Source organism: Schistocerca piceifrons, chromosome X (genome assembly GCF_021461385.2).
Source record: "Schistocerca piceifrons isolate TAMUIC-IGC-003096 chromosome X, iqSchPice1.1, whole genome shotgun sequence".
NCBI lineage: Eukaryota > Metazoa > Arthropoda > Insecta > Orthoptera > Acrididae > Schistocerca > Schistocerca piceifrons.
In genome coordinates, this window is record NC_060149.1 from 619,058,738 (window position 1) to 619,072,428 (window position 13,691).

Here is a 13,691-nt window from a genome sequence, read left to right on the forward strand (position 1 = left end):
CTAACTCCAAATGAATAAAAATGTATTTTAGTGCAGATGAGTGGGAAAAACAAATTCTTAATGTTAGAATACAGTACTAGTAGTGTGGTGCTTCACAGAGCCACGTCGATTAAATATGTATACGCAAAGTTGCAAACCGATATGAAATGGAGCGAAATCGTAAGATTATAGCAGGGGAGATGAATGGTCGATATTTGTTGATCGGGAGAATTTTAGGAAAGTGTGGTTCATCTGTAAAGAAGACCGCTTGTACGAAACTAGTGCGATCCATTCTTGAGTAGTGCTCGAGTGTTAGGGTTCCGCGCCAGGTCGAATTAATGAAAGATATCGAAGCAGTTCAGTGGCGGGCTCCTAGATTTGTTACCGGTTGGTCTGAACAACATTTAAGTATTAAGGAGATATTTCGGTAACTCAAACTGGAATCCCTGGAGGGAAGGTGACGTTCTTTTCGGGGAACACTACTGAGAAAATTTAGAAAACTAGCATTTGAAGCTGACTGCTGGAAGATTCTACTGTCGCTGACGCATATGGACCACGAAGATAAGATACAAGAAATTAGGCTTCATACGGCGGCATACGGACAGTCCTTTTATCCTCGCAAAGTTTGCGTACGGAAGCGGAAAAGAAAATTGTAGTGCTACGGGGTACCCTCCGCCAAGAGCCGTACAGAGGCTTGCGAAGTACGTATGTAGATACAAATGTAGATGCAAAGATGCCGTGTAGTGGTGTGGGACTGAGTTATCAGCACCTGACAGAGTTCCAAAGGGGCTTCAGAGTGGGTCCGACAACGGCATTGCCGCAGTGGATACACTGGTTCCCGTCAGATCACCGAAGTTAAGCGCTGTCGGTCGTGGCCAGCACTTGGATGGGTGACCATCCGGGCCATCGTGCGCTGTTGCCATTTTCGGGGTGCACTCAGCCTCGTGATGCCAATTGAGGAGCTACTCGACCAAATAGTAGCGGCTCCGGTCAAAGAAAATCATCATAACAACTGGGAGAGCGGTGTGATGACCACACGCCCCTCCTATCCGCATCCTCGGCTGAGGATGACACGGCGGTCGGATGGTCCAGATGGGCCACTTGTGGCCTGAAGATGGAGTGCTCATAGTGGGTCCCCATTTGGCCGGCAGGTCGATTAGTGCAATATCCACATTCCTAGGGTATTCGGGAATGACAGTGGCCCTATGATGCACTGCTTGGAAGCGTGAGCGCATCCATACTCGTTGTTAAGGTTCAGTCGACCACAACTGACCACTGCAAGGGAGGATCGCCGTATTGTGTACGAAGCACATTGTAACCCCTCCACAAAGACGTCTGCCATCCGATAACAAATAATGGATTCCATGTAACATTCTCTGTCATTTTGCGTCGTTGTTCGGAGCCAAGCAGCAATCGGACTAGAGAAGCGTGGAATTTTGATGAGTGGCGTCGGATTATTTGTAGCTATGAATCGTGTTTCTGCATTACCCCGGAGTACCGTCATCGACGCGTATGGCGGCGACATGGAGAGAGGTCTCATTCTTCTATTATTTTGGCGAGGCACAGCGGTACTATTCCTGACTTGGTGTTCTATCGGTCATGCTTCAGGTCACGGTTCGTGGAGATGAGAGAACTCTAACGACATAACATTACGATCATCCTGTGTCCTCCCGCGCTACCTCTCATAAAACAGTATCGTGGTGTGATTTTTGAACAGAACAATGCTCGCCCATACATGTCACTTGTCTTATTAGATGCCTGCGTGATGTTGAGCTACTTCGCTGGCCAAGAACAACCCCAGTTCGGTCCCCAATAGATCATGTGGTAACCAGCTTATACAGCAATCCGTCCCAGTGCAAGTAATCGGGATATGAAGGACCAATGAAAATAGTTGTGAGCCAGGATGCCACAGACGAGGATTCAGGGACTTTATGACACCCTTCTCACCGAAGCAGTACATGCATCCAGGCCGGAAGGGGTGCAACGTTATACTGATAAGTGGGTTCATACCGCCAAGTTATTAATTAGTTCGACTGGATTTTGTAATCACAGCAGCAACATCACAGAACCTCTCAACCGCTGATAAATCGTTTCGTTTCTTCTTCCCTATATGGGTGCTTCATTTTTTTCTTATCAAGCAGTGTATATAGTGAATATTAACGACCCTGAAATATTTCGCTTGCGATTGTCTGATACTAATTTCGGTTCTGAAAGCGTATTCCCATTTAAAATGAGGTACTGAATTCTGTTAACTATAAAGCGTAATCGCAAATCTGATCCCATCTTCGGCAGGAACGTGATTTAGTTGCTAGGTGACCCGGTGGTATCATACCGAAGACCTATCAGAAGTTGGACGCGAAAATACATTGGATTCAGCTGTCTACAGCCTTCTTGACCTCGTGCGTGAACAGACATAGAAAGCGTCTTCCGTGTGTACTTTGCGGAAACCAAGTGTGAATGGATCTCCGAAAAGGCATATACATGAAAGGTAAATGTTACAGTGTAAGTCTCGTAATAGAAAAGTATGAAATAGGCGTGTTTATTACGAAGAAACGAAACCGGCATTTAGAAACCCACCGTATACTTCTGACAGGACGGACAGACGGTGATTAGAATGCAGCCCATGGAGCACATATCATGTCCCCTAATTTTACCACAAACTGATGTCTGACGAAAATATCCTTAGTTTTGTGTAGGTGTTTTAATCATTCTGGAAATCTGTAACTGTGTGTCCACTGGTGTGCAAAACTTAAAGACGAAATGAACTTTCGAACGATATATCACTGTTAATTAACATTGCTTGATGCAACTTGGACCATACGTAGAAAGAACTTCTTACTTCTGTAAGAAGACGCAATGAGACGAACAAGAATGACACTTTTATTCAGAGTCAACAGTTACACTGAAGTCACCGCTAATTATAATGGTCATCTGATCATTATAAAGAGCGAGACATAGTTCTTAATAGGGTGTGGATCGCTACGGACGGCAATGCATACTGCGAAACGTGCTCCCCTACTCGTCAAAAGTTCTCGTGGTGGGGCGTCCCATTCCTCCATCAGCGCTATTGACGACTGCTGGATGGTCGCTGGTGAATGTGGACGAGCTGCAATATGTCTCCCCAGACGATCCCACGCATAGTGGTGGCCGATGGTGTGTTACGATGGGTAGTTCCACAATGTTTCAACGGTACATTTTATACGAGACGCTTGCTTACAAATGAGAAAATTCTTTATCTCGACGCCTGGCTTCCCGGCATTGACTATGCAGACACCCGTAGAATTTATGGTGTATGAAGGTCACAAAATTCAATTTTTTAAATCCAGTTTACTATACTGCGTAAAGTTAGAGATATATTTATAGCAAAAAAAAATATCCGCAGAAAAGAGCATGCTACGATTTATTGACTGCCCACAAGGACAATTATCGGTACGTAATGAGCTACATTCCTAGTAGAACTGAAATATTTTCTAACTGCATTGGGGGTCCATTGGATATCGTTGGTGCACAGCTGCGGTTAAATATTCAAAGAAGGGTTGCAGTCAGTCGCAGAATCCGTAATTTATACCGGATCTAGATTTCGACTATAACGTAGTCATCATCGGTGCTAAAATACAAAATGCTCAAGAACAGGTACAAAATATTTATATAACGCTGTTATACGTATTCATATAAGTGGGAACATGGCGATAACATATCATTAGCAAGTGTCATACCGGCATAACCATGCCAGAGAATAAACATGTCACAGTTGATGCTAGGTAGCATTTAAATAGAAAAAACAAAACCGAAGCTATTGCTTACAATCTGGGCACACAACAAGAATATGTGTCATCCACGATCTAGGGTGCCGACTATTGGAGTATACATGCGAGAAGCTATAGCTCAATTTTATTGAAGATCATAATCGTTAATTGAATCTTAAAATATAGTATATCTCGGATATGCCAATTACATGGTGAATTTATAGAAATGGAACAGAATTTAAATGCAAATAGACTCAAAAGAGACAGAAGGCGTCCCCTGTGGGATTACAATGCGAAAAAGCCATGGAGAATTTTTTATGAGACTAATGGATTAAAAATACATTTACAAAAGTCTTATACAACACATTTCATCAATTCATTTCAAAAGGTTTTAAGTAACATTGTGGATGAAACCTGAAAAATTTACAGTAATATAAAATAGCATAAGATGGTGCCATAAAAGGCATTTCTGAAATTACATTTGAGAAACAGTTTATGTTAATGAACCTAATGTTTAGAGTAATTTCCATTCACACACGTGCATATTTATGTCTGTTAACAGCTATAAACGTATTGCTAACAGGTATATCAAATCATCCCTTCAGAATGTAACCATTTCACAAACGTGCACTTGAAATTTTACTAGGAACTATGTTTACATGTCATGTAAGAGAATTTTACGAAAAGAGCCATTCAAACTTTATAAAAACTTTTTTTGAAGAAGGCTGTCGTGATAAGACGATGCATAAACCTTTGACAATAACAGCTAAGGAACTTTTTATCTTCGATAGTACTGCACACCTCACTGGTGGCATAATATCAAGTCATCTACTAAGACGTTACATCGGAACCATGCAGTCAAATAGAAAAATGAGGTTACATTGTTTATCATGTCAAATGAGGTTAGAACCAGTAATGAGCATAACGGAACTATTATTTGGAAGACATAATCAAAAGTAAAATAGTAAATTACTGGTCTGATACATAAGGGCATGGCTGTCGAGACGCCTTTTCTTTTTGATAATGTGATCCACAAACGGCTCCCAAAAATGGATAATTTTCACTAACATTTGCTCACTAAGCAGGTTGATGCCAGAAGATCTATGATGGCAAAACATCACGACCTACTGCGAAAGGTCCATAAACTCTCTTTTGCTGGCTCAATGCGGAAATTTCATATGTCAATGGTAATGGTATGTTATTGCTATGTTCTCATTTATATGGATTCGTATAACTGCGTTATATACATATTTTGTACCCGTTCTTGATTCATTCTGTTTTTGTGTTTTAGCACCCATGATGACTATGTTCTAGTCGAAATACAGATCCACAAAAAATTAGTGATTCTGCGACACTCCTTCACATTTGAAATACATACGTCTTTTAAAAATCTAGAAATAAGAGATGAATTAGACATTATAAGTGCACTTTTTCTTACTTCACCTCTACTGAAAATTTGCTCTCCTGTTTTTTATTGATGCAGTCTTGTCCGTCCCCCGTTTTATTACCCACGCTGTAAAGGAAGGCTCTCGAAGAAATAAATGTATTAATTTGCTGACAAAGAAAGCTTACGCACGCATTTTGTACAATGAAACAGCAGACCACTTAAGGAAGCTACTAAATCCGCTGCTTACTTTGTTGGTCAGTTACTTTTCACTCGCTTCTTAGATCAAGTAAAAATGGAACGCAGATTCCACTGGCAAAACGAATGAGAAATATCAACCGTAAATAAAGGAAAGTACTATGGAACGGTTCAGTCCCACATATGTCGTTTTCTACGGTTTTACAATTTGTCAGTATACCGTGGAGCTACCTCAACCGGGTGTGAGACAATCACGACACCTGTCCTGTTCGCCTGGATAGCTTAAAACTAAGAAATTCAGACACTTCTGATTACAAGAATTCAGACGTTGGAGATGTCTTCGCTTGTTCCAAGTACCATCACCAGAGAGAACGGTTCCTTGCAAAATTGAGAAATATTAATCTATTATTCCTAACAAGTATTGCGATCTTTCACTAAAGAATAATAAAACAGTTTTTAGGTGTCTCAAAAGATTTATTTTGGTTAGCAGTTTTAAAATCTGGCCACAGACCTGCAGAGAAGATGTGATATCCATTTTATTTAGTGATGAATTAAAAAAAACTGTATCTCAAAGAATAATGACTTTACATACCTGTTTAAAAACACTTTTGTACAGAAAAATATAATTATTACTTCTGTTCTAGATATGAAACTTCTCGCATTTTGCTAAAAGTGAAGAAATGTTGTTTGGTTTTGCAAACTAAGAAGATTTTTCCTTATAATGAAGATTACATAAAAGCAACATGTTCACTTTTATTTAAGAAAATTTCAAAGTTTGGATTGCTGATAATTAAATAGGGGTATCGTTGAAGATGTAATAGTGTACTCACGCCGAAGGACAAAAAACAAAATCTTATGCCTCTGAGAGACTGCGGACTGTAAAATGTCGTCCGTAACTGCATTTCTATGGTGCACAGAAATTATGTTTGTGGCCAGATATATAAATATGTAATATATATACACTAATGGAAGAAATTAATTTCAACGGGTTGGAAACTGTATGTTTATTTGTATATACTAATTATACTAATATTATATAATATTATATACTAATTTTCTTTGGAAAAAATTTAAGTTTTACTTTTCTACAAATAGGCCTATTTAGTTTCTTTTCGGTCACTATCAGTCGGCGACTTAACACTCGCCCCGCTATCCAATTGAACGGGTGACAAGGAAGCACCGCAATGCGCATCGCGAGAATTCAGGCCTCTATAGGAGGCAGTTTAAAGCGTGAAAACAAAGTGAAAAATGTCTTCTTTGACAAATAATTGAATAACTTGCAGTTCAGCTCGTCAGCTGAATTTTGTATTTGGAAATTTTGTGAAATTGACTACCAGTGGAAAACAACCCAAAACAATTTCCGATACAAGTCTTAGTGTTCCAAGGTTGTAAGAGCGGGCCTTTTTACGGCGAAAGCCTTTGTTGTTTCCCGCAAGCGGCGCGTCCTTTCTCGTCGGCTAGCAGAAGTTTTCGTCGGTCACGCTACGTGAGACTGGGTAGTCGGAACCCTTATCGCCAGCTCGCCGCCGCTCGCCGTACTGCGAAAGAGGGGGCTCACCACCGCCTGCTCGGACTCGTTTTACATGCTCAGCAACGACAGAAATATTTTTCCTAGAAAATCACGAGGGCAGCTGATACGCGCAGCCCTCCTGGGAGAACGATCCGACTTGCTCTTTCTGGAAGGGCTCAGATAAGGATAGCCTCAATGAGCACATTTCGACTGAGGAATATTCTGGAACAAACGGGTCGTGCTTTTCGTGGGAGCTTTAAGCCCTGATCATAGACGAATCAGAAAATCCATGCATAATATAAATGAGCAGCCTAGATGCAAAAGCTGCTAACTGCCTGATAAGCGAAACTGAGATGATCGCGAAAAGTAAAAAAATAATTAATTACGCGGTATTAATGGCTGAATCTGCTATAATATTTTACACATTAAAATCTTAAGTGAAATACAGACTTAGCGGTTTTTGCACACGATTTGTACATTTGGCGAGATTTGCAAACGTATCGATCCAGTTACAAAACAAGCATTCGGTTTCAAAACCCGCTATTCGGTGATATCTTAGTAATGACATGAAGATGGAATTTAATGGCTCAAATGGCTCTGAGCACTATGGCACTTAACATCTGAGGTCATCAGTCCCCTAGACTTAGAACTACTTAAACCTAACTAACCTAAAGACATCACACACATCCATGCCCTAGGCAGGATTCGAACCTGCGCGCGGTTGCGGACTGAAGCGCCTAGAACCGCTCGGTCACAACGGCCGGCTGGAATTTAATTATTGCAAATACAAACAGAACACATTGCATTTCAAAGAGAATTCTGAAAATTCTACAAAATTGGCGTATAAAAATACGACAGTGACATTATTTTACCAGTGAAAACTAACTTGCTCAACATCAAAACGAAAACAAATATGAATATTCAACACTAGGTTTCTTTTAAAAAATACACCATTGCATTTTTGATATCAAAAGATATTGTAGAAAATAAAACAAGCTCCAAATTGCATTTTAGTAAAACACCGACAAAATTTTACAAAATAATAAAACTGACTGAAAGTGGTTTCTTAGTTAAAACAGTGACAAAAACTCCTAGAAAATGAAGTTAGTTGAAAATTGCTTTTAAGTGATATCAACCTCGACATTGCCCATCAACTCAAATTCACTTCCGCCTTCTTCCAATGGTTCGCACTGGCAGGAGCGACTCTAGGAGTTCCTCCCTGTTCGTCTGACACCTCGGTGTCGACTCTGAGTTTGTCGTTGGTCGCCCATCTTCACCAAAGTGGAGCTCAGAAAACTTTTTAACGCCCCCGAGTTTGTTCAAAAAATGTGTGTGAAATCTTATGGGACTGAACTGCTAAGGCCATCAGTCCCTAAGCTTACACACTAGTTAACCTAAATTATCCTAAGGACAAACACACACACCCATGCCCGAGGGAGGACTCGAAGCTCCGCCGGGATCAGCTGCACAGACCATGACTGCAGCGTCTCAGACCACTCGGCTTCTGAAAGTTCTACGTACACCAGCTGGAATTGGTGGTGGGCCGTTTCCTTTGCTGAAATATTTTCCCCTCTCCAGGACGATCTTCCCCTCTCCAGCTTCGAAGCTGTAGAAGGACTCTCCACGAACTAGACAAATCTTCTTGTTTCTGCTTCTCATGAACACGATATTTTTGGCTTTTTGAATATGGAAATGCCAATTACCAATAACTTTCACTAATCCTTCCACATATGTCATAGCAATGCTCTTACCTTTCTGTTTTGGAAAAATTTCTTTTCCACTGATCACGAGGCCTCTTCCCTTTCCGGGAGGGACCGTCGCCCTCGATCTCGTTCTGCTCATTTGCAACTACAACTTATTATACAATTCCTAGTATTTCAGCTACTCCCACTTCGTTTGTACCATCTCCTGTACTTAAACCGTCCACAAAATCACTTCTTTTCATCAAAATACTCACTCAGATATGTCAACAATCATTCTACCGATCAGCTGAACTGTACTTACAGGCGTATATTTCGAGGATGCATCTGTAGCGCGAGCTTCATTGTTGCGTACACGTTCCCTAGAGTGTAGCCAGACTAACTCTGAATAAGAAGAATATCCCTTCCAATCGTAGCAAACTGAAAGGTATCTTTGAACGTCTAGACTGGTAAGTCTGATGTCAGATGACGTGCTTTGCATCCGGACATGGCATGGCGACAGCCATGAATGTTGAACTTTGCGGGTTTTATAAACGTTGGATATTTAGCGGGCTTTGCACCCGATAACAACGTGCAGTTAGCGGCTTTTGCAACCGAACACGATTTTCTAGTTAGTTTCAGCGGTTTGTTGCGGGTTTGCACCCTGAAACCTATTCTATCGTGTAGGCGCTGAAAAAATCTATGCATCACTGTGCTCAACTCAAAATGGCTCTGAGCACTATGGGACGCAACTGCTGTGGTCATAAGTCCCCTATAACTTAGAACTACTTAAACCTAACTAACCTAAGGACGTCACACACATCCATGCCCGAGGCAGGATTCGAACCTGCGACCGTAGCGGTCGCGCGGTTCCTGACTGCAGCGCCTAGAACCGCTCGGCCACTCCAGCCGGCGCTCAACTCAAAATCGACAAAAAATGCATTTAGCAGCTTTTGCATCTGGGCTACTCAAATATGGGTGTACGTATGATTTATATGTATCTATGTGTATATGTATGTATCCATGTTCCACATGTTCTCCTGAACCACTGGACCGATTTTAACGAAACTTGGCACACATAACACTTCCAGTATAGAAATGTTCACTTGGGGAGGGGAGGGGGGGGGAGGGTAAGAACTTATCAAGGGTGTGGGGCTGGGGCCGTAGGTGAATACCCTGATCTTATTCCTCCAGTATTTGAGACTGAAAGCACTTAGTGACTTGCAACAAATTTTACTCATAATTTACATCATTTACGAAATTTTTCTCCCTGACACACCACAAAAAATTAATAAAAAGAAAAAAGTTTATCGCATCTTACATTTTCGCTGTTCATGCAGTAAAACTACGGCGTCGGCCGTAATGTTTTAATTTATTGTTTCTTGAATACCAACAGTATTCGCGACACACTTTGCAGACTTATTCATACATGCCACTGAATGTACCTGCAAAATGATGTGACTGTACGGAACTTCAGGAGATACGACGTCATAAACACTGAGATTCGTGAAACACTGCCGCCTCATATATGCCGCTATTACTTCTTTGCTACTAAACTCTATTCGGAACACATTCCACAAACAGTATCCACGTATACCACTACATATACCAACAAAACCATATCATTGTACGACGCATAGCTCAGGAAATATGACGTCATAAGAACTGATCTGCGTGGAAACGAAATGCATGGCGAAATTCGCTAATGATACAGATGAAACATGTATACAAATATACAGTATATGAAGCTCGTCCTAAGCCCTTGGATCTGTTTCATCCAAACCTGGTACAATGTTGCTTACAGTTTGGAAATAAATACTGTGCGGATTAGAACCAGCAACCTGGTTGGTAAAGTCGTGACACAAGTGTCAGGATCAGGTGGATGGACAGAGAGCGCGAAGGAGAGGATGGACACAAATATAGGGGAGAAGAAGATGGACAGAGAGAGGGGGAGGGGAAATGGATGGAAAAAGGGAAAGGCAGAAGACGAACAGTGAAAGGGGGTAGGAGGAGATGGACAGAGAGAGACTAGGAGGAGAAGATGGGGTAAGAGAGGTAGGAGGAGGAGATTGGACACTCAGCTAGTTTAAAAGAAGTATCTTCATGTTCTCGAAGATTCTCTTCCTTCTCATTTGTCCTGAATTCAGAGCCATCTTAATATCACCACCCCTCTCACAGCCGGCACAAAGCACGGCGATTACGGGAAAATGACAGCGAGAAAATAGAGAAATCACTTGTTGCCTCAAGGAGACGACTTTCGTATCTGTTGCAGAATGGTCCACATTTGACGTACTAACACCGCAATCTGGGCTTGTGAGTAATCCATAAGTTCACCACGTTGCACAAGAAAAACCACATATTCAAATACTACGACAAAATACGGCAATAAACAAGTGAAGCGGAATAATAATGTACACTACAGCCAGCTCTTTGTCATTGATTCCAAAGACGTTTGAAATCGGTGCACCCTTTCTGAAAGTATTTTAGGAACTGCATGAGATGCAGCTGTCTGTTTTATTATTACAATCGGTTTTCACTATCAACCATGTTCACGGTATAGTTTTTCACATGTTTTGGTACCTCTACACAGTATTAGAGTCTGTTTGTAATATGATTTGAGCCTTAGACAACTTTGTTCGGTGTTAATTTTTATTGTGATTTTTGTCAGTCATAGAGAAAATAAATATCCGTTAATCTCCTTAAAGTAGTAAAGGAGTTTTGATATTTGGGGAAAAAAATAACTGATGATGGTCGAAGTAGAGAGGATATGAAATGTTGACTAGTAATGACAAGGAAAGTGTTTCTGAAGAAGAGAAATTTGTTAACATCGAGTATAGATTTAAGTGTCAGGAAGTCGTTTCTGAAAGTATTTGTATGGAGTGTAGCCATGTATGGAAGTGAAACATGACGATAAATACACTCCTGGAAATGGAAAATAGAACACATTGACACCGGTGTGTCAGACCCACCATACTTGCTCCGGACACTGTGAGAGGGCTGTACAAGCAATGATCACACGCACGGCACAGCAGACACACCAGGAATCGTGGTGTTGGCCGTCGAATGGCGCTAGCTGCGCAGCATTTGTGCACCGCCGCCGTCAGTGTCAGCCAGTTTGCCGTGGCATACAGAGCTCCATCGCAGTCTTTAACACTGGTAGCATGCCGCGACAGCGTGGACGTGAACCGTATGTGCAGTTGACGGACTTTGAGCGAGGGCGTATAGTGGGCATGCGGGAGGCCGGGTGGACGTACCGCCGAATTGCTCAACACGTGGGGCGTGAGGTCTCCACAGTACATCGATGTTGTCGCCAGTGGTCGGCGGAAGGTGCACGTGCCCGTCGACCTGGGACCGGACCGCAGCGACGCACGGATGCACGCCAAGACCGTAGGATCCTACGCAGTGCCGTAGGGGACCGCACCGCCACTTCCCAGCAAACTAGGAACACTGTTGCTCCTGGGGTATCGGCGAGGACCATTCGCAACCGTCTCCATGAAGCTGGGCTACGGTCCCGCACACCGTTAGGCCTCTTCCGCTCACGCCCCAACATCGTGCAGCCCGCCTCCAGTGGTGTCGCGACAGGCGTGAATGGAGGGACGAATGGAGACGTGTCGTCTTCAGCGATGAGAGTCGCTTCTGCCTTGGTGCCAATGATGGTCGTATGCGTGTTTGGCGCCGTGCAGGTGAGCGCCACAATCAGGACTGCATACGACCGAGGCACACAGGGCCAACACCCGGCATCATGGTGTGGGGAGCGATCTCCTACACTGGCCGTACACCACTGGTGATCGTCGAGGGGACACTGAATAGTGCACGGTACATCCAAACCGTCATCGAACCCATCGTTCTACCATTCCTGGACCGGCAAGGGAACTTGCTCTTCCAACAGGACAATGCACGTCCGCATGTATCCTGTGCCACCCAACGTGCTCTAGAAGGTGTAAGTCAACTACCCTGGCCAGCAAGATCTTCGGATCTGTCCCCCATTGAGCATGTTTGGGACTGGATGAAGCGTCGTCGTCTCACGCGGTCTGCACGTCCAGCACGAACGCTGGTCCAACTGAGGCGCCAGGTGGAAATGGCATGGCAAGCCGTTCCACAGGACTACATCCAGCATCTCTACGATCGTCTCCATGGGAGAATAGCAGCCTGCATTGCTGCGAAAGGTGGATATACACTGTACTAGTGCCGACACTGTGCATGCTCTGTTGCCTGTGTCTATGTGCCTGTGGTTCTGTCAGTGTGATCATGTGATGTATCTGACCCCAGGAATGTGTCAATAAAGTTTCCCCTTCCTGGGACAATGAATTCACGGTGTTCTTATTTCAATTTCCAGGAGTGTAGTTTGGACAAGAAGAGAATAGAAGCTTTCGAAATGTGGTGCTACAGAAGAATGCTGAAGATTAGATGGGTAGATCACATAACTAATGAGGAGGTATTGAATAGAATTCGGGAGAAGAGGAGTTTGTGGCACAACTTGACAAGAAGAAGGGAGCGGTTGGTAGGGCATGTTCTGAGGCATCAAGGGATCACAAATTTAGCATTGGAGGGCAGCGTGGAGGGTAAAAATCGTAGAGGGAGACCAAGAGATGATACACTAAGCAGATTCAGAAGGATGTAGATTGCAGTAAGTACTGGGAGATGAAGAAGCTTGCACAGGATAGAGTCGCATGGAGAGCTGCATCAAACCAGTCTCAGGACTGAAGACAACAACAACAACAACAACAACAAACTCAGCCTTGACGTCGATTCTAAGATCCTTTAACTGTCCTATAAAGTGTTCATGGTTAGGCGACCCTCTAATAATAAGAATGACCTAGTGCCCTCCTAAGCTTGTTGTTCTCACTACAGTGGCGGTATCGTTGGGCACTGTGGCCAATCTCAACGATCTGTTATGTTAAGAATTTAGAGAAAATAACGAACATTGCACTCTTTCGTCTTGTATGATCAAAGATTTGTTTTATAAAATGGTTCAAATGGCTCTGAGCACTATGGGACTTAACATCAGAGGTTATCAGTCCTCTAGAATTTAGAACTACTTAAACCTAACTAGCCTAAGTACATCACACACATCCATGCCCGAGGCAGGATTCGTACCTGCGACCGTAGGGGTCGCGCGGTTCCAAACTGAAGCGCCTAGAACCGCTCGGCCACTCCGGCCGGCTTGTTTTATAACGAGGATTGCACTTAGGCTC

The 13,691-nt window shown here is 42.9% G+C and overlaps 1 pseudogene; it reads left to right on the top strand.

The window, feature by feature from the left end:
* Positions 1-783: 783 nt before the first annotated feature.
* Positions 784-901, top strand: LOC124723688 (annotated as a pseudogene).
* Positions 902-13,691: the final 12,790 nt, after the last annotated feature.